Consider the following 22196-nt stretch of genomic DNA (forward strand, 5'->3'; position numbering starts at 1 on the left):
ATTCATCTGTTCGGCCGACATGGTCGTTGACCTGTCAAGTCTTGCCGTTGTCTACCACCAGCGCTTGCCAGAGTACTTCGGGTGGCGCCTGAAGACGTGCCGACTGAAGCCGCTCAGGTAGCTGGAGACGTAGCTGGAGCTGAGCCTCCTCGGAGAAGCCTGAAAAAAAACTTGGTGAGTCTGGCAGGTAACGAGCGTCCATGCCCCTTGGAACGCCAAACCGTGCTGACGGTCCTAGCCTTGCACGTCCTGTGATACGCGCTATGACATGATTCGATAAACAACACGCACACTGTGGGTGTGATAAATGACGTAGTTCCGGACATGGAAGACTCTGGATCTGATAAATGACATGGTACACTCCGGACGTGGGAGACTCTGGATCTGATGAATGAAATGGCCCGTTCCGGATGTTGCATACTCCGGATAGGATACATGGCATAGTGCACTCTATACGTTGCACACCCCCGACACGAAGGTGGTACCGCGGAGAACGCTGGCTCAGTCAGGTTGAGGCCAGAGGTCTTCGCGGGCAAGATTTCCATTGTCGAAAACACCTGCTAACCACAGAGTTGTTTATGTAGCCAACCGCTACCTGTTTCTAATCTGTCGTACGCACTGGTTAGCGACCCGTTTGGATTTTCTGACAATTCAGTTCCAAATTTTGTAAACGTTTCAGGAAGGTTTACGTCCAAGCCTACCAGCTTGCATTGATAATTCAACGGTCGGGGTAAACCACTTGCCTTGACATGAGCTCTGTAGTAGCTGGGGAAGACCGACTGGAACGACACCCTAGACCGGATGGCTTGCGGCAAGGTGAGGTACCGGACAGCAGCCAGGGACAGCAGGTCCGAGCGGATCGCCCCCGAATACTGCTTCTGTAAAACCGCCAATACGAGATCATCCCCCCGTTCGCCCTTCCCGAAGATCAGCCAACGAAAATAGACTGACCGATGTTTACGCACTGATAGGTCGCGTCACACCAGACTGTGTCACTTGCACCTGGTTCCATGTGGCCTGGATAGTCAAAAATTTGGATTATCCGCCACGGCATGGGTACAGGCGTTTATCTTTCGTGGGAAAATTTGTCGAGTCTCTGCACTTACCACGAACGGGTGGATCAACCTTCTGATGGTGTTGCGGGTGATCCTGCTGATTTGCCTGATGAAATTACGCTGCACGATTCCGGCGTGGCGCAGATAGGCACTCAGTCCTCCGAGCGAGGCTTGAGGCTGATAGAAGCGCGGCAAGCCGATACCGGAGAGCACGGGCAGCAGACTGGCACCCGTGTATGTGGGCTGGCGAAATAACCACACGGTGCTGGTGCTTACAACACCCTTCACACTGAGGATACGGACAAATGGCAGCACTGTGATGCTGATACCAGCCAGGGCAAGGCCGAGACTTGCGAACATATGGAACGATGCAGGTATCAACAGCAACCTGGCGTCATATCAAACATGAAAATATGGAAGTGTACAAATATTCTTAACGTTTTTCCCTCGTGCAGGCGGCTCACTTGCTGTAATGTATTGAGAGCGAACGCACCTCGTAGCGTTCATAACAAACAGAGCGTCTGCAATCCCTGTCTTATAAGATGCAGAACCTAACGAAATGATTGGTTGGAATACCGAGAACGCATGGCTTAGGTAGAATTTCAGCTTAACAGCAAACAAGGAGATGAGTGTGCCATCATCGGACTTACAGCAGCGACGGTGGCGCTGATGGATTGGAAGATGGCGGGATAAGCGGATAGCGACAGCCTGTTGAAGGTCGAGTGCAGGGAGCCGACGGCTGGAATGGCTCCAACTGAAACAGACGGGCATCGTCGGACGTTTGCCAAGCTAGTTCTACTCTGACAGTGTTACATTATCCAAAACATGCTGTTGCCTTCATATGGCGTTTGCTTTGTGGTCTCCTGGTATCAAAAGTGCCATGGTTGTCACGTTTTCGTTGCCACCTGGTAGCTGAGCAAAAGCGATGTCTTAAGAGATTAGGTCGTGCAGACATTTGGAAACATTCTAAGAGATTCCAAGAACACAACTCAAAACATCCCAGCTTCCTTTCGTGGGAGCGTTCACTAGCATATAAAAAGGGCAGTCCACTCGGCAGGTCAGTTGGCCCGATGCATGCCGGACTCATGCGCATCACAGATATGTATCCATACATCACATCCCGATCTGGTGTACATATTTCCGGATGCAACGACTCACAGTGGTGACCATGGAAGCCCAGCACGCGTGTGCTGAAGAAGGTGTTGAAGCTGGACACGGACACGGGGCGGTACTGCTGTGCGGCCAGGCGGATGTCGAGGAGAGCCAGAGGCACCTGCAACAGAATACAGACACAGTGACCGTCGGCTGGGATGCAGCAGTGCAGCAAGCATGGTCTGCCCTTTGGAAACAAGAGTATAGGCCTTCCTATAAGTGTTGCTCATCTAGCAACAGGCAACAACTCGGAACTAGTTGAAGAAAGAAAAGTCTAGAAAGAACTGAAAAGAAAAATCACCAATTATTTTGTGTTTTACGCACAAATTGTCGCGACTTTCAAAACGGTTTTGAGCATTACGACCGACGGAAAATGTCATCCTATTATTGTCAGCTCCTTTTTGGTGTTTCACAGAGCATCGCGGCGTGCCAGTTGCGAACAACCTAATCATGATGAGCTACGCAATACTCTGGCCATTATGCGATCTCCGACAATTGCAGCGCTACAAAGTCATATTTGCGGTGCGTAAAACGCCAAGCTGTACTCACGATGACACCGCCCCAGTGCGGGTACTTGTATCTGCCCAGGTACGATCTCAGTCCGCTGAGGTAAGAACCTTGGTAGAACGGAGACGGCAGAGCTCCGAACACAGCCCTCAAGAACACCAGGCGGCCAGACAGGGCCGGGATCTGCGCAAACGCATGCGTTATTTCAGAGCCATTGAGTCAAAGGCGGATAACACCGAACGCACTTCACATAGCACAAGATGTTGGTGAGGCCAACAATAGAGCAGGCAGATCAACAGGTCCTGCGAGAAAAATTACCAACCGCGTTAAGTAGATAAAAAACAAAGGCATAACGTACACATCGGACATCGCGGCAAGACAATGTTTTGTCTGGAAGTTTCAGAGCATCATGTACAGTTCGCAAAGTGAGCTCTGTCATACGTTAACAAGCAGACGACTGGCTGCAGAAAATTCTAATTGCCGCGAAGTTCAAGCCACCTTAAGGGGAGAGTGACATGTCCCGCCACATTTCAGCCTGTGTAGACTCTGGTAGAAGATAGGTGTACGATGCGAGCAGACCAAGGAACAGAATATTCCTGGTGAGCTGAGAAGTGACGTAGGTGGCCGCTGCTAAAATCACCATACGCTTACGGCGGTATACTCACGCTGTGGTACTTGATCTGGCTGTAGATGGGCAGCTGCTGTTGACTGAGGATGTAGCGGATGATGTAGGCAGCCGGCAGGCCGGGCAGACTGCTATAACGCCTCTGCACCAGCTGGATGGCCGCGCTATAGTGGCTGGGACTCAGCAGGCCTCCGAGCACAGCGCCATACGGGTTGGGCCGAACGATGATCTGCCCGAGGCCATGGCCGTGGCCGTGGCCGTGGTTATGAGCGGCTGCCACCGCCGCCAGGGCGACCACCAGAACGGTGCGGAACATGGCTGCTCTGCTGCTGTCGGTATTGCTCGGCCTCAGACCGTGCTACGAGCTGCTGACGGCTGGTGCCCGCTTTTATACGCGCTCAGGGCGCACCTTTGCGCTCGTGTCAAGCGCCACGCGCGTGGGCGCGGACCGGGCGAGTGACGAGGGTGACGGCACCAGGTCTGTCACCCTTGCAGAATGGTGCTTGAAAAGTGCAAGCTGGCCTGTGTTTCGCTATTCTTTTTTGCAATTGTACACAATATCTGATCAGTTTCTTGTAGGACGTAATAGGATGCCGACAAGCTAACATTTTGAACGCATATTTGATTAAGTACAGTTGTTAGGGTTAAGCATTTAAGTTTAACTCAACCAACAGAGATGGACAGATAACAAGCTCACAGCTGCCATACTATGATAAAATTCAAACCTTGAAAGCTTGGAGATGTCTAAAAATCCAAATATTGTCTTGACGGGATTGAAAAGAGTGTGTGCCGAGGAAACGCGGTGGTGTTTTTTTTTCCTTGCTTTCTTCGTCAGAACTGCGGGTATGGGCCACAAGCATTGCATGGGCGGAAAGAGTGTGCACATTTGTGTGGTCAAAAGAGGAGGCTAGGTGAGTAGGCATTTTTTCTTTGGGCAAAAATGCCCTATGTGTTGTATACGAAGTATGTTGTCCATATAACATGAGTACGAATGAATAGGTGACATAGGCGTGTCCAGCTTTACAAAAGAGGGGAGTGCTTTCATATGGTTGGATTGTAGCCCACTACAGCGGTTGTCAGCTGCTGACAATGGTCAAATGTCCAGCAACTGTTGTCTGCTGTCGGCCATTGCGTGAATGATCATGGCCTGTGTGTGGTAAATGACAATGCCCTTTGTCCATCCCGAACTTGCCCCTGGAATAGTTTTAAAATGCCGTGTAGTGCAAAGAAGTAAGAATAACGTGAAAGCATATATTTGCCATTGTATCTAACCCTCGGGAATTGCCGGGGTTTCAGGTTTAACTCGACCTATGGCTGGATCCTCTTTTTTTGAAAGCGACAAAAAACTTTGCACGCGTGGCATAAGTTTTTTTGCGCCCTTGAATGACTATTTTGGAGATTTTTTTGTTGGGAAACGGGAAGCATTCTGCACGGCTCTCACGCTCACCGCAAGCTTGATATTCAGGCTCGAAACCATGGAAAGGGCCAACTGTACAAAATAGCTGGAGCTGTGCACGAAAAACCTACAACAACGAAATCAGTTTCCCGGTGATGGCTGGGGCAGATATTGCGGTCAGACACTTCACTCTTAGCGCTATGTTCTTTTTTCATCCAGTTGTCAAACTGATCTCATGTTAAGCCCCAATTAGTATGGAGGTGGTTATCATTCCATCGTGGAATGTAGCTAGATAAGCTATTTAGAGTGCTAGAACGACTCATTTTCTCAAATTGCGTATTGATCACAATTTCGTTGCTTATTGCAGTGAAATATTAGCGCGAATAATTTCATGCGTGTGGTTAGGACTTGTTTTTAAAGAGCAAACTGATGCTTTGGCCTATGTTTGAGAACAATTCACCATCTATAAGGACGTGATCTAATATCCAGGCAATACGAATCTCATTGCACTCTTTGTAAAATGCCAGATACAATTATTGTAAAATTGGCCTCATGTAATCGGATCATTCCATGTGTATTTTCAACCCAATATGAGTGCTGTCTAAGGGCCTGGCGAAACTAAGCCCTGCGGCGTGCCCCAGGCGTTACAGTCGCCACCGGCCGGTTGTTGGGCGGAAGGAGTCTAGCACCCGAAGGCGCGGCACGGCGACGGATGGATTCCTGACATGGAGGGACTCCGAAAGCTATTGCCAGCTGTGTTGGAGATCCAGGTTTTCTTGAGATCATGATAGACGATCATTTTTGAACACATGATGTGTAATGGCAGTCCTCAGGGCTACGTGCTGCTGTGGGTAGTTCACAGCCTGTTCTAGGTCAGAGGAGCATCCACCGACTTGCCAGTCCTGGTGTATCCATGCTGACCCTCCATACCAGCGGAGATGGTGTCGTCAGCGGCTGCATCCACCGAATTGCCAGTCCTGGTGCATCCATGCTGACCCTCTATACCAGCGGAGATGGTATCGTCAGCGGCTGCATCCACCGACTTGCCAGTCCTGGTGTATCCATGCTGACCCTCCATACCAGCGGAGATGGTGTCGTCAGCGGCTGCATCCACCGACTTGCCAGTCCTGGTGTATCCATGCTGACCCTCCATACCAGCGGAGATGGTGTCGTCAGCGGCTGCATCCACCGACTTGCCAGTCCTGGTGCATCCATGCTGACCCTCCATACCAGCGGAGATGGGATCGTCAGCGGCTGAGTTTTCGGCGCCATGATGACGTGCTCGTTGAGCCAGGTTGTGCCTTGGTACTGTTCGTCAAACTCGGGAATGCCTTGACCATCAGGCCGTTGATAAGTCTCATGATAAAGCCGTTGATAAATCCTACGTTTTCGGCTCAAGGAAGCTTGAGTTAGCTACCGGAACTATGGATCTGGCAGCTGCAAACTTAAACGGAGTTGCTTGGCGACTGCCCTGTCGCTATGCAGCTGTTTAAATACGCACACGTCGGTCGTGAGATGCTGGCCGAATCCCTGTTCGTCACTTACTACCCGTCCCACCGTGCTTTATTTGACGCCACGGATGACACCTTAACAGCCACGCAGGGGCGTGTTATTGGGACCAACGTACAGTTGTGCCTTGTAAGCTTTTTTCTACGCCGTTACCCAAGAACAGGTAACCAGGAGTGCCCCTCCCTCAATCCCAGCGACGCAGTAAACCGTACGTTAACACCAGAAAACATAAAATCAAGTCGCGGCACTCCCAGCTAGGAAGATGAAACAAACTTATAAAAAAACAGGCGAGGAGGTGGAGCAGACCCGAAGGAATTGTGTTATGTGAGAGGTAGGGAAAAATCATAGATGAAAAGGCTTAAAGTAAGCTCTGCTCGTTGTTCTCTGGGTTCCAATCTGTCCGTCATCACGCAGCCGGCAGGTACGCAATCGATAAGCGCACGGCAGGCGACACGTTTCGCTGCTCTGGTCAGTCGCAAAACGCGGGGAGCCGACCGTCGCCAATGCCAAGCCCGTGAGGACAGGTCTACTCGCGCAGTACCACGCAAGGCGGTGCGATCTGAACCGAATTCTTGTATGGAAATCGCTGTTGTTGTGGTAATTTTGTTTTGGAGGTGTACTACGGACGATTTTCAGGTTATTTTTAAGGTCGAACACCTGAGTTATTCCTATATTAATAACGAGACCAAGACTGCCATCAAGTGCTACACATAAGCTAAATTTTGTGCCAGAGTGTTGCAGAATCTGTTGCCATTTGGCGACTCTGCACCGTTTGCCACTGCAGCACGTTTCACAACTAGGCTCTGTCGCGGCTGACAGACCGAGAGCTGGTCTCTTGTTTCTCCCACACCCCTCCCCTACCCACCCCTCAATACCCACGCACGCAGCGTTGACAAGAGTGAGCACGTGTATCCTGAGCGCGTATACAAACAAGCACAAGCCGTCGCCATCTCGTACTGCTGCCCGGTGTTCAGCCGTACCGACAGCGACAGAGCAGTCATGTTCCGCACCGTTCTGGTGGTTTCCCTGGCGACGGCGGCAGCCGCTCTCTGCCACGGCCATGGCAACGGTCAAATCTACAATGGGCTCAACCCGTATGGCTCTGTTCTTGGAGGTCTGCTGAACCCCAGCGACTATAACTCGGCCATCCAGCTGGTGCAGAGGCGTTACAGCAGTCTGCCAGGCCTGCCGTCTGCCTACATCATCCGCTACATCCTCAGTCAACAGCAGCTGCCCATCTACAGCCAGATCAAGTACCACAGCGTGAGTATACCGCCGCCAACCCTCAAAGACTAATGTGAATATTACCTGGTGTCCTATTGCAAAGTTCAGTTCATTGTTCTTTGTTTTGCTTATGTTCACCCCAAGACGGAGGCATGATGCCTTGCAGAATCCAAACTGTATTGCTAACTGGCTTGATCTATCTATCCTCCACCTGTTTAACACGTTACGCCACTTTTGCTTATCCCAATTATCTAACGCCTGCATGTGTCATTGTTGAAACTCCGAACAGCATCACATGTCAGGTCTGCTAGATGTGCTCAATGTAGCCTTCTTTTCCTTCATGGCTCTGCAGTATCACTTCTGTCTGCGCAGATCCCGGCCCTGTCTGGCCGCCTTGTGTTCCTGAGAGCTATGTTCGGAGCTTTACCGTTTCCGTTCTACACAGACTCTTACCTCAGCGAACTGAAATCGTACCTGGGCAGATGCAAGTACCCGTATTGGTCTGGTGTGCTCGTGAGTATAGCGTGGGGTATTCCACCCGCTGAGTATTGTAGCAAAGCGCTGTAACTCTTCAAAATCGAGCATTGTCCATATCGCCACCAGATCAAAATACGTGAAAAATATACGATTCGATAAATACAGACAGCTTACTTCTTTATCGCACTGTTTGAGCTCCTTGATCATCTTTATTTGCCTCGTCGCTCGAAATGTGTCAGCAGAAAAAGACAGCTATTAAAAGGCACACAATGTTTTGTATGATGCGAAAGGTGATTGGTGACTTTTCCGGTTGCCAGTGTATCTAGCTGAGCACTACCTAAACAAACACTTTTTTTGTTCCGGAAGGGCAGGCCACGCTTGCTGTACTGTTGTATTCCAGCTGAATACCATTGTGTCTGTATTCTGTTGCAGGTGTCTCTGGCTCTCTTTGACATACGCCTGGCCGCACAGCAGTACCGGCCCGTGTCCGTGTCCAGCTTCAACACCTTCTTCAGCACACGTGTGCTGGGCTTCAATGGCCACCACTGTGAGCAAATGCACCCGGAATCATGAACACCGGAGCGAATGTCACACGCGGATGCATGTACTTGATGTACGAGAACTGTTGAGTACTTAGTCTCAACCCTGGCCTTCTATGAACTGTTCATAAGGCACTGGCCGCTTTAACGACGGACAAATGGAAGCACTTTTTAGCATTAAAAGATATTCAGCAATCAATCTGTTGGAAGCAGTCAGGCATTTAAACGTACTCGTGTCCAACTACAGCTATGAAGTGAAATATCTAATTTCCTAACAAACCCAGCGCCAGAAGACCACAAATAAAAAGTCAGGTTATGGAAACAGGAGTGACTCAAGGTGAATTAACCAATGCGACGGTCTTTGTTGCAGTCGGAGCAACCCCCGCCGCCGGCTATCTGCACTCGCTTTTCAACTCGCTGTCGGTGTCCGCGCACCCCACCGTCTTTCAACCGATCTCTTCCTCCACCAGTGCCGTAAGTCTCATCCCATGTAGCAAGCTGTTAAGATCTACCTCGCACTGGCATGTGTTTGTAGCTTCCACAGCCAACCGGCAGGGTTGTTGGTGCCCGGTCTCGGCCATGTCGACAGTCTCAGTTCCGTGGCGGCTGTCACAACCATTACGGCGCAGGTCGCGGTGCCCTAGCCCCGTAACACGGGCAGTCACGGCCACCATTACCAGCATCACGTTGTTGGTCTCAAATATCGTTGGGAATAAGTTTGTCTGTATCAACACCATGTGGTTATTTCGCCAGCCCACATACCCGGGTGCCAGTCTGCTGCCCGTGCTCTCCGGTGTCGGCTTGCCGCGCTTATATCAGCCTCAAGCCTCGCTCGGAGGTCTGAGCGCCCACCTGCGCACCACCGGGATTTCCCAGCCTACGATCGTCAGTCAAATCAGCGGGATCACTCCGGCTTCCATGAATGGTTGATCCACCTGTACCCATGCCATGGTAGGTAATCCAAATGTTTGACTAGCCAAGTCAGATGGAGCCAGAGACGAGTGACACAGTTTGGTGTGATGCGATCTATCAATGCGCAAACATCGGTTGATCTATTTTCGTTTTCATGATCTTCGGGAAGGGCGAACGGGGTGATGACGTGGTGATGACGCTTTTGCAGAAGCAGTATTCCGGGGCGATCCGCTCGGACCTGCTGTCCTTGGCTGCTGTCCGGTACCCTGTCGCAACTAATCCAGTCCGGAGTGTCGTTCCACTCGGTCTTCCCCAGCTACTTCAGATATCACGTCAAGGCAAGTGCTTTAGCACTACTTTTGAATTGACAATAAAAATTGGAAGTTTTGAAATAAACCTTTTTGAAATTTTCCCAAATTAGGAACGTAAGTACCGAAAGTCCAGATGTGTAGGTAACCGGTGGGTGCGACAGATTAGAAGTCGTTAACAGTTGGGGATATGAACAGCATTATGGTTAGTGGGTGGCCTGGGCAGTGCAAATCTTAACCGTGTAGCCCGACAGCCTCAACCTTACTAAACCAGTGTTCTGCGCAGTTAGATTTATACCTTCGGTTCAGTGATATGTGTTAGATCCGGAGTGTACCACGTCACGTATCAAATTTAGAGTCTGCAACGTCCGGAGTGTACTAGTCATATATCAGATTCAGAGTGTGCAAGGTCCAGAATGTATCGTGCCAAGCATCAGATCATGCCGAAACGCGTGTGACAGAACGTGCCACGTTAGGTTCGTCAGCACAGTGTTGCTTGTTAGACAGAATAAAAGTCTCGTTACCTACCGTACTCACCAAGCTGCTTTTCTTTCAGGTCCCGAGCAGGCTCAGCTCCAGCTACGTGTGGAGCTACATGAACGGCTTCAGCAGGTACATCTTCAGCCACATCCCGAAGTACTCCGGCAAGCATTGGTGGTAGACAGCACCAAGGCTGGAAAGCTGGACGGGTCAACGACGCCGTCAGCAAAACACATGAATACCTAGTTTTAATTCCTTTACAGGTTTCCATTAAGTCCCGATTACAATGAAATGCTTGCGGGTTGTCGATGACTCTTCTCGGCTGAAAGGAAATACGTGCTTGCTTCTTATGCCGTGTCATATGTTATATCCGCTGACAGGTAGTAAAAGTGTATTTTCTGTTTCTGTGGCCTTCTAAACTCCATGCAAGCACACATCGCCAGTTGCGCAACACAACACCTTTGGATGCAAGGTGCAATGGAATCCACGACCAGCTGCGTAATCCGGCTCCGACGCATCATTGATAATCAGCAATAGCCTCTCTCAAGACTGCCATTTCAATATCATGCGCACAAACCAAGCCCACAGACATACATTCGAGTTTGGTTAATGTTAGGAAGAACAGCTTCAGCTAAGAACAAAGCCAGACCTGCCGAACACTGCGGATTAGGTCAGATATAGGAGCAGGTGCTACGTGAAATGCTGCAAGTTTAAGACTTGACCTACTACTGGATTTCCTTCTCTTATCTGCGGAAAAACATGGCGAAGCACACGACAGCCACGGCAGCTGAACACCAAAATTCAGCCAGGATTCAGCGAATTTTGGCCATTGACCATTGACAGGTGGTCTCGGGAGATGAGGTCCAATATTCGCGTTTCCGCGGTGTCCTGTTCTGATACAAAAAGACAATAAATATGTTCTGCCCATATGAACGGAAATGCAAAAATAACATAAATGCGTGCTTGCAGTGAGCGCATGCTTTGCTTTGCTTCCGCCGTCGGTCTGTGAGGAGCCATGTAGGATGCTACTGCACCGTGTGCCATCAGACGCGCCGCACCACCTCAGACGGCACACTGTCTTACGTATATGGCTGCCGTTTCAGCGTAGCTCCTACCATATTTATTGTCTTCATTTCCCACACGAGCTCAGGTCGAGCTACGTCAACTTGTGCGGCTTTGATTACTGCATCCTCCCCCACCAAAACAGAAGGACCACTTCAGCAAGATGTGGTGATAGAATGTGACCGTGTGTTAAACACCTGAGATGCGACTAGTGGTGCAACCTAGAGAAATGAGAGCGCCTTTCGGCTCGTCTTCGGAGAATGATATTTGCGGTACTTGATTATCGGTAAAAATGTCAACTGGAAGCTTCAACGGTCAAAACTACTTAGCGCTGCTTTGACTCTCTCATACCTATTAACAAGCTCAGGCATGTGCTTGCCAGCTGCACAATAAAGTACCTAGTTAAGCGACTGGTCTCCCGTCATACCAGATATTGTTTTCCTGCATGCGCCCCGATGACAGCCGTTCAACGCCAGCGCTTGGATAAGGCTATTAACTTCGCGGTCAGAATTGTTGCCGGCAAACGCAGACGAGATCACGTCACAAAATTCGAAAGCCAACTAAATTGGCCTAATGGCGACGAGACAGCCACCCAACGCGATTGCATATGTTTGCATCGCGCCATTTACGTGCCCGATGGGCCAAGGGCTATCAGTAATCTGATCATGCGCCGATCTGAAGTATCTCAGCGGCACACCACAGCCACCGATGACGAAACTGTATTGCAGACGGGCGCTGCAAAATACCCTCGCTTAGAGTGCGCGATAATGGTATTTCCCTATCGAGCCGTAGCGGCGTGGAATCGCCTCCCTGCTGCCAAGCGTCAGTGCAAAAACTTAAACGAGCTCAAGGGCAAAGCAATGTTTTTCATTAGAGAACTTACCTAAATTGACCAACTGGCCATGACGTGCAGGTGCTGATTGTGTCACAAGCCGCTCATGTTTTATAACATCGCATGAGTATCACTGGCGTTGCGTTTCATTTGCATGCATTGCGTGTTCCGTGTTGATCAATGTGGTATGCACTGACGCGGCTTTGGAATAGCCCAATCGATGGATTCCGCCAAGGTTTGGCATAATAATGATAATGATAATAATAAAAACAACAACAATAATAATAATAATAATGGCAATAATGATAATAATAATAATGGCAATAATAATAATAAAAATAAAAATAATAACAATGATAATAATAACAATAATAATCTGTGGTGAGACGTGACTGTTTTGGTGCGGACATCACATGATGTAAAAACAATATATTTTTCTACTTGATGTTTCGCAAGGAGACACTGGGTGCCGCTGCTACCCTCCGATTGCAGTTTTAGGTAACGATTGAGAAGATGCATCAGTTTTACGGTGGAAAAGTTGTATGGACTGTTATCCTCGTCCAATGTGTTAGTACTCACAACCCGCTGATTTTTTGGGCTTCATCCGGGTGATTATCGACCCGTTGTCAGCTGTTATTCTTAATATAGGCATCAAGATTAGCATCACTGCCACCAAATCAGTTCGAATTGCCATCCGCCGAGCTAATTCCTAGCAACGAAAGATCAGCTCTGAAAGTGTGAAGTCTTCACCATGCGTGAAAAACTCTGCCCACTTCGTCTGCCTGGAACAAGAGGTGCGCCAGATACCTGGTATGCAATGACAAGCCTCCACATGGTAAGATCCTATGGCAATATGGCAACACATGAAGTATGCAGAAGAAAAGAGCATCGAGGACGATGACACGATGGTGGAAAGTACTGACATCGCATTTTACAACATAGTAAAGTTGCTCATGTTCTATGCCACCACATTTGCAACTGTGGTAAAAATAAACGAGCAATGCCACGTAAATTTTCTGTTGTAGTCGACGGAATATAATTGATAGAAAATTGGATTCGACTGGTCTGATTACATAATTTTTCGGTCATGCTGCATTTTGGCCATTATCTTAACCGGAGACCAGCTGCATCCTCACTTTGTGTCGTCAAGCGGTCAGTTGAGGAACAAAATTGACGTTGACCGACGATATGTGTACCTTTGCGACTGATGGTGATCCCACAATACCATCACATGCGGAAGGTTGCGCCATTCGTGCATTATTAAAAGCATATAAAACTACCAGAGAGAATTTATGTGCATACCCAATACGCGGTTAGCTCTGTACCATCAAGACGTGATAATTATTGTGATAAGTGGAAGAGGAGGTGGGTCTTGGCGTGCAAACACTGCATGAATATAACTGTAGGGACCCAAAGTCTCCGAAATTCTTGATACACACATTCCATACTTAAGTAATTGAGTGCATTTGCGAGGAGCATTCCACATTTACACAAGACGGTACTTTTAGCCTCATTCCTCGTCGAATCATCTGAAGAAATGAAAGATCGATCCTTTAATATTTTGGGTAGATATCTTTATCAGAACGACTAAAAGCAAAACTGATAGTTTATTAATAGTCTGTATTTCTTTCTCACTCACTGATGAACTGTTTAGAGCCCTATGAAACAGTGTTGGACTTGGTTGCTGTTTAGTTGAAGCTGGATGGGCATGTTCGTAGAACAGAATTATGCCGGTTATTTGGCTTGATAAAAACTTTGTTTTTGGTGTCATGCGGCTGTTCTTTCTTTCTTCCGTCACTAGAGTGTCAAAGTCAGGGACTGCCTCTCCGTTCCCTGCATGCAACTGTATGCTGGTGTCGTTTGAAAAGCACCTCGACTTTGACCAGTTGTGAAGGATTGGTCGCGGAATTTTTGTAATGTATTTGCACCTTACCCTGCCTTACAGGCATAAATTAGGAAATAACCACTTATGATTGGTGCCTTTTTCTGAGCGTTAGATGAGAATATGACGGAAATGGTACAGGGCTTTGTAGAGTGACGTGCTTCAATCTTTCTGTCAAATGGTACAGGGCTTTGTAGAGTGACATGCTTCAATCTTTCTGTCAAATGGTACAGGGCTTTGTAGAGTGACATGCTTCAATCTTTCTGTCAAATGGTACAGGGCTTTGTAGAGTGACGTGCTTCAATCTTTCTGTCAAATGGTACAGGGCTTTGTAGAGTGACGTGCTTCAATCTTTCTGTCAAATGGTACAGGGCTTTGTAGAGTGACATGCTTCAATCTTTCTGTCAAATGGTACAGGGCTTTGTAGAGTGACATGCTTCAATCTTTCTGTCAAATGGTACAGGGCTTTGTAGAGTGACGTGCTTCAATCTTTCTGTCAAATGGTACAGGGCTTTGTAGAGTGACGTGCTTCAATCTTTCTGTCAAATGGTACAGGGCTTTGTAGAGTGACATGCTTCAATCTTTCTGTCAAATGGTACAGGGCTTTGTAGAGTGACATGCTTCAATCTTTCTGTCAGCCCGATGCATCATACTTGCAATGAGCTCTCGTCATACTTTCCAACAGAGTTTGTTCGTATGCCTTCACAGCTTGATAGGTCCTATCCTGAGCGTAATATTCCCTTTGTGCTTTCGACACATCGCGTGACCCAGCTCAGTTCTACCTACCGCTTGGCCCCATTGAGAGGTACCCATCATACCAAACATGTCACAATAGGCATGGAGCATGCCTCAGAGGATGCTGGAGAGGATGGTGGTAGGTGGGGTCGTGCCGCATGCTAGAACATATTAAGCGAACACAGCCTCGTAGAGACGCAAGTATTGAACCTCATTTCCCAAGGCCACCTGCCAGTGGTTCGAGTTCTGCCATTTGCTCAGGTGCCTCTGCTATCAAATACTTCATCACGTTGAAGATGCCTGCTGTGCTGACGGAACTGACACTCAATCTTGGCCTGGGGTATGTTGATTCTTAGCGCAGCAGTTCTTTCTGGCATTGATTGAATTGCAATTTATTGGTGTGCGCTTCGCTTCTGTGCACGTAGTGTTGAAAATGTCGATCATGGATAGACTTTCACTGATTATCAATGGCGTACCGAATTCGGGGCACTCTTCGAGTCATGGATTTCGTTGTCATTTTATATCATAATGTGCGGCGCTGCGCTCCTGGCGAGAAGTTCCTTGCGGGTATTTTGGTTGGCGGCAGAAAATGTACTACTACTATTTCCGACTGCCTTTAAGATATAGCAAAGCATAAGAGGTAAACATGTATTTTCTTACAGCCATGCAGAGTGATAGACAAGACGCAAATTTTCATTGCAAATTTGACCGAATGGTAGTCCGCACAGAAACCGAAACAAGTATTCATCTGTTGGCCGACATGGTCGTTGACCTGTCAAGTCTTGCCGGTGTCTACCACCAGCGCTTGCCGGAGTACTTCGGGTAGTGACTGAAGCAGTGCCGACTGAAGCCGCTCAGGTAGCTGGAGACGTAACTGGAGCTGAGCCTTCTCGGGGAAGCCTGAAAAGACAGTAAGTCTGGCAGATAACGAGAGTCCATGCCGCTTGATACACCAAACCTTGCTGACGGTCCCAGCGTGCCGCGTCCTGTGACATGCACTATGATATGATTTATGATATGATTTGATAAATAACGTGCACACTCTGGATCTGATAAATGACATGGTACACTCCGGACGAGGGAGACTCTGGATCTGATAAATGAAATAGCACATTCTGGACGTTGCACACTCCGGATCGGATACATGGCATAATACACTCTACACGTGGCACACCTTTCAGCCCCCGACACGAGGCTGGTACCGCGGAGAGCGCTGGCCAGTAACGTTGAGGCCAGAGGTCTTCGCGGGCAAGATCTTCATAGCCGAGGACACCTGCTAGCTACAGAGTTATTTATATAGCCAACAGCTACCTGTTTCTAATCTGTCTCACGCACTGATGAGCGACGCGTTTGGATTTTCTGGCACTTCAGTTCGAAAGCTTAAAAACGTCTCCATGAAAGTTTGCTTCAGAACTTACCAGTTTGCAATGACAATTCATCCGTAGTGCTAAAATACTTGCCTTGACATGAGACCTGTAGTAGCTGGGGAAGACCGACTGGAACGACACCCTAGACCGGATGGCTTGCGGCAAGGTGAGGTACCGGACAGCAGCCAGGGACAGCAGGTCCGAGCGGATCGCCCCCGAATACTGCTTCTGTAAAACCGCCAATACGAGATCATCCCCCCGTTCGCCCTTCCCGAAGATCATTGAACGAAAATAGACCGACCGATGTTTACGCATTGATAGGTCGCGTCACACCAGACTGTGCCACTTGCACCTGGTTCCATGTGGCCTGGATAGTCAAAAATTTGGATTACCCGCCACGGCATTGGTACAGACGTTCATCGTTCATGGGAAGATTTGTCGGTTCTGCACTTACCACGAAGGGGTGAATCAACTTTCTGATGGTGTTGCGGGTGATCCTTCTGATCTGCCTGATGAACCTACGCTGCACGATCCTGGCGCGGCGCAGATAGGCACTTAGACCTCCGAGCGAGGCTTGAGGCTGATAGAAGCGCGGCAAGCCGATACCGGAGAGCACGGGCAGCAGACTGGCACCCGTGTATGTGGGCTGGCGAAATAACCACACGGTGCTGGTGCTTACAACACCCTTCACACTGAGGATACGGACAAATGGCAGCACTGTGATGCTGATACCAGCCAGGGCGAGGCCGAGACTTGCGAATATATGGAACGATGCAGGTATCAACAGCAACCTGGCGTCATATCAAACATGAAAATATGGAAGTGTACGAATATTCTCAACGTTTTTCCTTTGTGCAGGCAGCTCACTTGCTGTAAGTTGCTTAATATACAGTAGGAGCGAACGCACCTCGTAGCGTTCATTACACACGGGTCTCCAATCCCTGTCTTTTCAGATGCAGGGCCTAACGAGATGATCGGTTCGAATGCTCAGCAGTGAATGGCTTGGATAGGCTTGAAGCTTTACAGCCATAAGGAGATGATCGCACCATCATCGGACTTACAGCAACGACGGACGCCCTGATGGGTTGGAAGACGGCGGGGTAGGCGGGTAGCGACAGCCGGTTGATGATCGAGTGCAGAGAGCCGGCGGCTGGAATGGCTCCAACTGAAACAGACAGGCATCGTCGGACGTTTGCCAAGCTAGTTCTACTCTGACAGTGTTACGATGCCCAGAATATGCTATTTTCCTTCATGTGGCGCTTGCTTTGTAGTCTTCTGGTATCAAAAGTGTTTTGGCAGTCATGTTTTTGCCGTCGCCTGGTAGCTCCGCAATACTAATGTCTTAGATTAATTTTGCAGACACTTGGAAGTCTTGTAATACATTTCATAAGCACAACTCAAAACTTCGCAGCCTCATTTTGCGCGAACGTTCACTAGCATACAAAAAGTCAGCCCATTCGGCAGGTCAGGTGACCCGGGTTTTTGCTCATGCGCATCACAGACATGTATCCATACATCACATTCCGATCTGGTGTCCATATTTTCGGATGCAACGACTCACAGTGGTGACCATTGAAGCCCAGCACACGTGTGCTGAAGAAGGTGTTGAAGCTGGACACGGACGCGGGCCGGTACTGCTGTGTGGCCAGGCGGATGTCAAGGAGAGCCAGAGGCACCTGCAACAGAATACAGACACAATGACTCCCGGGTGGGGTACAGCAGTGCAGCAAGCATGTCCTGTCTTTCGGAAACAATAGAATAGGCATTCCTAGAAGTGTTGTTCAGGTAGCAACAAGTAATAACACGGAATTGGAAAAGTCACCACTTGTCTTGTGTTTTACGCACAAATTTCAGTGACTTCGACAACTGTCTTGAATATTATTATCGTGGGAAAAATTCATCCCATTATTGTCAGCTCCTTTTTGGTGTTTCACAGAGCATCGCGGCGTGCCAGTTGCGAACAACCTAATCATGACGAGCTACGCAATACTCTGGCCATTATGCGATCTCCGACAATTGCAGCGCTACAATGTCATCTTTGCTATGTGTAAAACCCCAGGCTGTACTCACGATGACACCGCCCCAGTACTGGTACTTGTATCTGCCCAGGTACGATCTCAGTCCGCTGAGGTAAGAACCTTGGTAGAACGGAGACGGCAGAGCCCCGAACACAGCCCTCAAGAACACCAGGCGGCCAGACAGGGCCGGGATCTGCGCAAACGCATGTCTTATCTCAGAGCCATTGAGTCAAAGACGGATGGCACTGAACGCATGTCACATAGCACAATACTTTGGAGAGGCCAACAATAGAGCAAGCAGACATTGCTCAACAGGTCTTGCAAGTAAATTACTAGAGCAATAGAGCTGGGAGACATTGGTCAACAAGAAAATTGCTTGTGTAAAACAGATAAAAGACAGAAGCACAACGTGCAGGTAAGACAACGTGGCAAGAGAAGATTTTGCCTGAAAGTTTCAGAACAACATGTGCGGTATGCAAAGTGATCACTGTCCTACGTTTACAAGCAGACAAATGGCCGCAGAAAGTTCTGATCGCCGCAGAGTTCAAGCCACCCTAAGGGGAGACTGATATGTCTCGCCACATTTCAGCCTGTGCATGCTCCGGTAAAAAATAGATGTGCGATGCGAGCAGACCAGGGAACAGAATATTCCTGGTGAGCTGAGAAGTGACTCAGGTGGCCGCCGCCAAAGCTGCCATAAGGTAACGGTGGTATACTCACGCTGTGGTACTTGATCTGGCTGTAAATGGGCAACTGCTGTTGGCTGAGGATGTAGCGGATGATGTAGGCAGACGGCAGGCCGGGCAGACTGCTGTAACGACTCTGCACCAGCTGCAAGGCCGCGCTGTAGTCTCTGGGGTTCAGCAGACCTCCCAAAACGGAGCCATACGGGTTGGGCCGAACGATGATTTGGCCCGTGGCCGTGGCCGTGGCCGTGGCCGTGGTTATGAGCGGCTGCCACCGCCGCCAGGGCGACCACCAGAACGGTGCGGAACATGGCTGCTCTGCTGCTGTCGGTATTGCTCGGCCCCAGACCGTGCTACGAGCTGCTGATGGCTGGGACCCGCCTTTATACGCCTTCAGGAGGCACCGTTGCGCTCGTGTCAGCGCCACGCGCGTGGGCGCGGACTTGCCGGGTGACGAGGGCAGCGACACCAGTTCCGTCATTCTTGCAGCACGGCGTGTCAAACATGCAAAGTGGATGATGCCACGTGGCATTGCAGTAAAGAAGTGTTACTGAAGTGCTGGTTGTGGCCAGATTAAAGTTGCAAACAGCATCGGAATTGACATATTTCGGTAGTTGCCTCAGTGGCCATATGCAGCTGCAGTGTTAAACCTGTCACAGCGTTCTGACCCCATCGGTAATCGTGAGTGACCGACCGTAAAACAATGCGCGTAGTGTCGAAATGACATTTTTGACTGATTCTTTGTGGTCCAGAGTGAAATCGATACAGCATTGATGAGTGTAGCCCAGAGAAAGCTTAATGCTAATGCTAATGATGTACACAATTTTAAAGCCAAATAAACTTTTGTTGCCGCGCTCTGTGACTGCAAGGAGCATGCACAAATCTGAAGGGGATCAGCAAGACAAACAGATTTACACAACCATCTATCTTTGGACATATTTAAATTCATCGATAGCCAATAACGCTCACTGATAGCTAATATCAAAAAAGTTCAAAAGTGACCCGAAAGATGCATCCATCCCTTCAGATACGCGCGTTATTCTGCTACAAGGCCTTTCTGAATAGGAATGATGCCTTTATTTATGAATAGAAACTTTCTGGGCACTGTATTATGAGGCGAGTTCAAAAACTTTCGACCATAAGCACTGTCTTGAAAACGCCAAGTTTTCGCAAAGTACAGACTAATGCATTCTTGATAACAGCGGTTCACAAACATCTGCTGATACTGAATCGCAGTTATTTTTGGCACAAGAGCACTTCAAACTGAGGCACAGGAGCTGAGCGCCTTTTAGTTGTATATTAAACATTTTTATTTTTGCCTCCAGAAAAAGCCACGTTGGCTACACCACTGCGATGGACGGACTGCAACGCTTGGCTTCCTTGTGGGGGGAGGGGGAGGGCACAAGGACACGTGGTCTGCCACGTGGCATGCAGATTTGGCTGTCAAATTTTGTGCGCCCTGTTACAAATGTCAGCGACATTAGTACCGCCTTTGCCTCGCAGAAAGCAGACCAGGACTGCATGCTGTACACTGGCGAGAACATTCATAACTATGTAGAAATGCTGCTGCAAGGTGATGGATGTAGCTAACTTTGAGTTGACCGAAGATGATGCGCACTGCATATATCGAGTTCAAATCTGGATTTTTGTCATCGAACAGCGGATATCAGCATGGTAATTGTGGCCTGTTCGGAACATGCATCAATAACTTAACGTCGTGATGTCCAGCGAGGTGGGATGGTGAGGACGCTTTTGACGCTTATGCAGTGCTTTACATTTAAGCAAGTGAACCAAACAAGTTAGAAGTTAACAAGCCGTTCTCCAGAACGTGCTAGAAGTGTGTGCACCTTCCAAAGGCGTAAATAAGGTAATTGTCCCCGAGCCTCTGATCGAGAGGCTTGACTAACCTTTCAGCTAACACAGTGACTATGTTTCTTTCGAAGAAAAACTTGTGCGGAGGTGCGCTTGGTGACGAGACGTCACGACTGGTGACATTTGGTGGGCTGACATTTGATTTGATGGGTTGACAGCTGATCACGAGAACGCCAAGTCACTTTGCGTGCTGGGGTCGTTGAATGCGGCAGAACCGGGTCAGGCCTCAGTGACAGGCTGGGGAACGTGGGCGAGTTCAGCCGGTGGAGGAGGGTGGTGGCGGGGGTGGGGAGGGGCGACGGCCCGACCTGTCACACAACGCCAAAGAATTCAGTGTCAGCGCGCCCCTTACAGGGAAATGTCATGTGCCGAGACCGAGTGACACCCACGTTGCGCGAACGAGGATGGCTCAGAATCGACGAAGTTATGTGAGCGCGACATTATAGTCATGTGCTATATCCTCAGCCACCGATGCGCCAGAGATGCTACGACAGCACGTAGTACACCGCTATGATGTGTCCGCTCGTGCCACTCGAGTAACGGCGCCGAGCCGCTGCAGCTGCCGCGTGTCTCTGGACCGGATATAGACGACGCCCGTTCGTGTTTCGCGCATCTTGCGAACGCAGCTCGCTGACTGCAGACGTGCGAATGTCAGCGGGACAATCAAATAGGACAATCTTGTCCTCCGATTGGTCAGGAAGATAAGCAAATGTTGTCGTACGGTGTGCCGCATTCAGCTGCATTGTCTGCTTTATCTTCTGTGGCTATGGTAAGCATATTGATGTGAAAGTTCGAAAATTCATTTTGTAAAGTTCTTTAATACATACCTTCTTATGCACTCCGTCTGCACCACTAACGTCATGGAATTCATTACATTCTTGCCGCGATCAGGCATGTTAGGCCCGCCAAAACATAGCCAGCGTTCTTAAATGCTTTTTATAGCCGACCAAAGCTACTTTTTCCGGAGGAGAAATTGCCGCCAGTAACGTAATGCGATATCACTTGACAAAATGTTCAGTTATATGTTAAACATTAAGTTCATTCCCAGTGGCGTCATAAAGAATCAGCCGCTCACCGACCATCAGAGCAATTGGCAATATCATGCATGCGACCGAAACGCTCAATCATACACTGTCCTTCAACAAATGGGATGAGTGCTGCTGATAGGAGTGCAGGTGCACCTGCCATAGACCAATGAGATAACCCGAGCACAACAGGAGTTTTCTTCCACTCTCAAGACTTGCCGGGGACTCACGTTTAGACTCAATCTACGGCTGGATTTGCTTTCTTTGACCGCATTAAAAAACAGCGGAGGACCTCGATAGCCAGGGCAGCAGAATGCATGGAAGATCCAGTAATATCCAGCATACCTTAGGCATGCTCTAAGCCTGGCACGAGATACCTTAGACATGCTCTAAGCCTGGCATGAGATGTTTTGCCTGGTGAGTATCTTTTCGTGTCAAAACAAGAAACTGTGTCGAAATTTGTCAATAACTTCACATCGGCGGCCAGTCCTTTCTGAACAAGATACTCGCCCTGACAAGCGAGGGAGTAGGGA

General features: G+C 48.9%; 1 pseudogene; it reads right to left on the reverse strand.

Annotated features, from left to right (window-relative positions):
- Positions 1-25: 25 nt before the first annotated feature.
- LOC119094906 (uncharacterized) lies at positions 26-19113 on the reverse strand (annotated as a pseudogene).
- Between the last annotated feature and the right edge of the window lie 3083 nt (positions 19114-22196).

The sequence above is a fragment of the Pollicipes pollicipes genome, unplaced genomic scaffold, assembly GCF_011947565.3.
Source record: "Pollicipes pollicipes isolate AB1234 unplaced genomic scaffold, Ppol_2.1 Scaffold_4219;HRSCAF=4965_pilon_pilon_pilon, whole genome shotgun sequence".
NCBI lineage: Eukaryota > Metazoa > Arthropoda > Thecostraca > Pollicipedomorpha > Pollicipedidae > Pollicipes > Pollicipes pollicipes.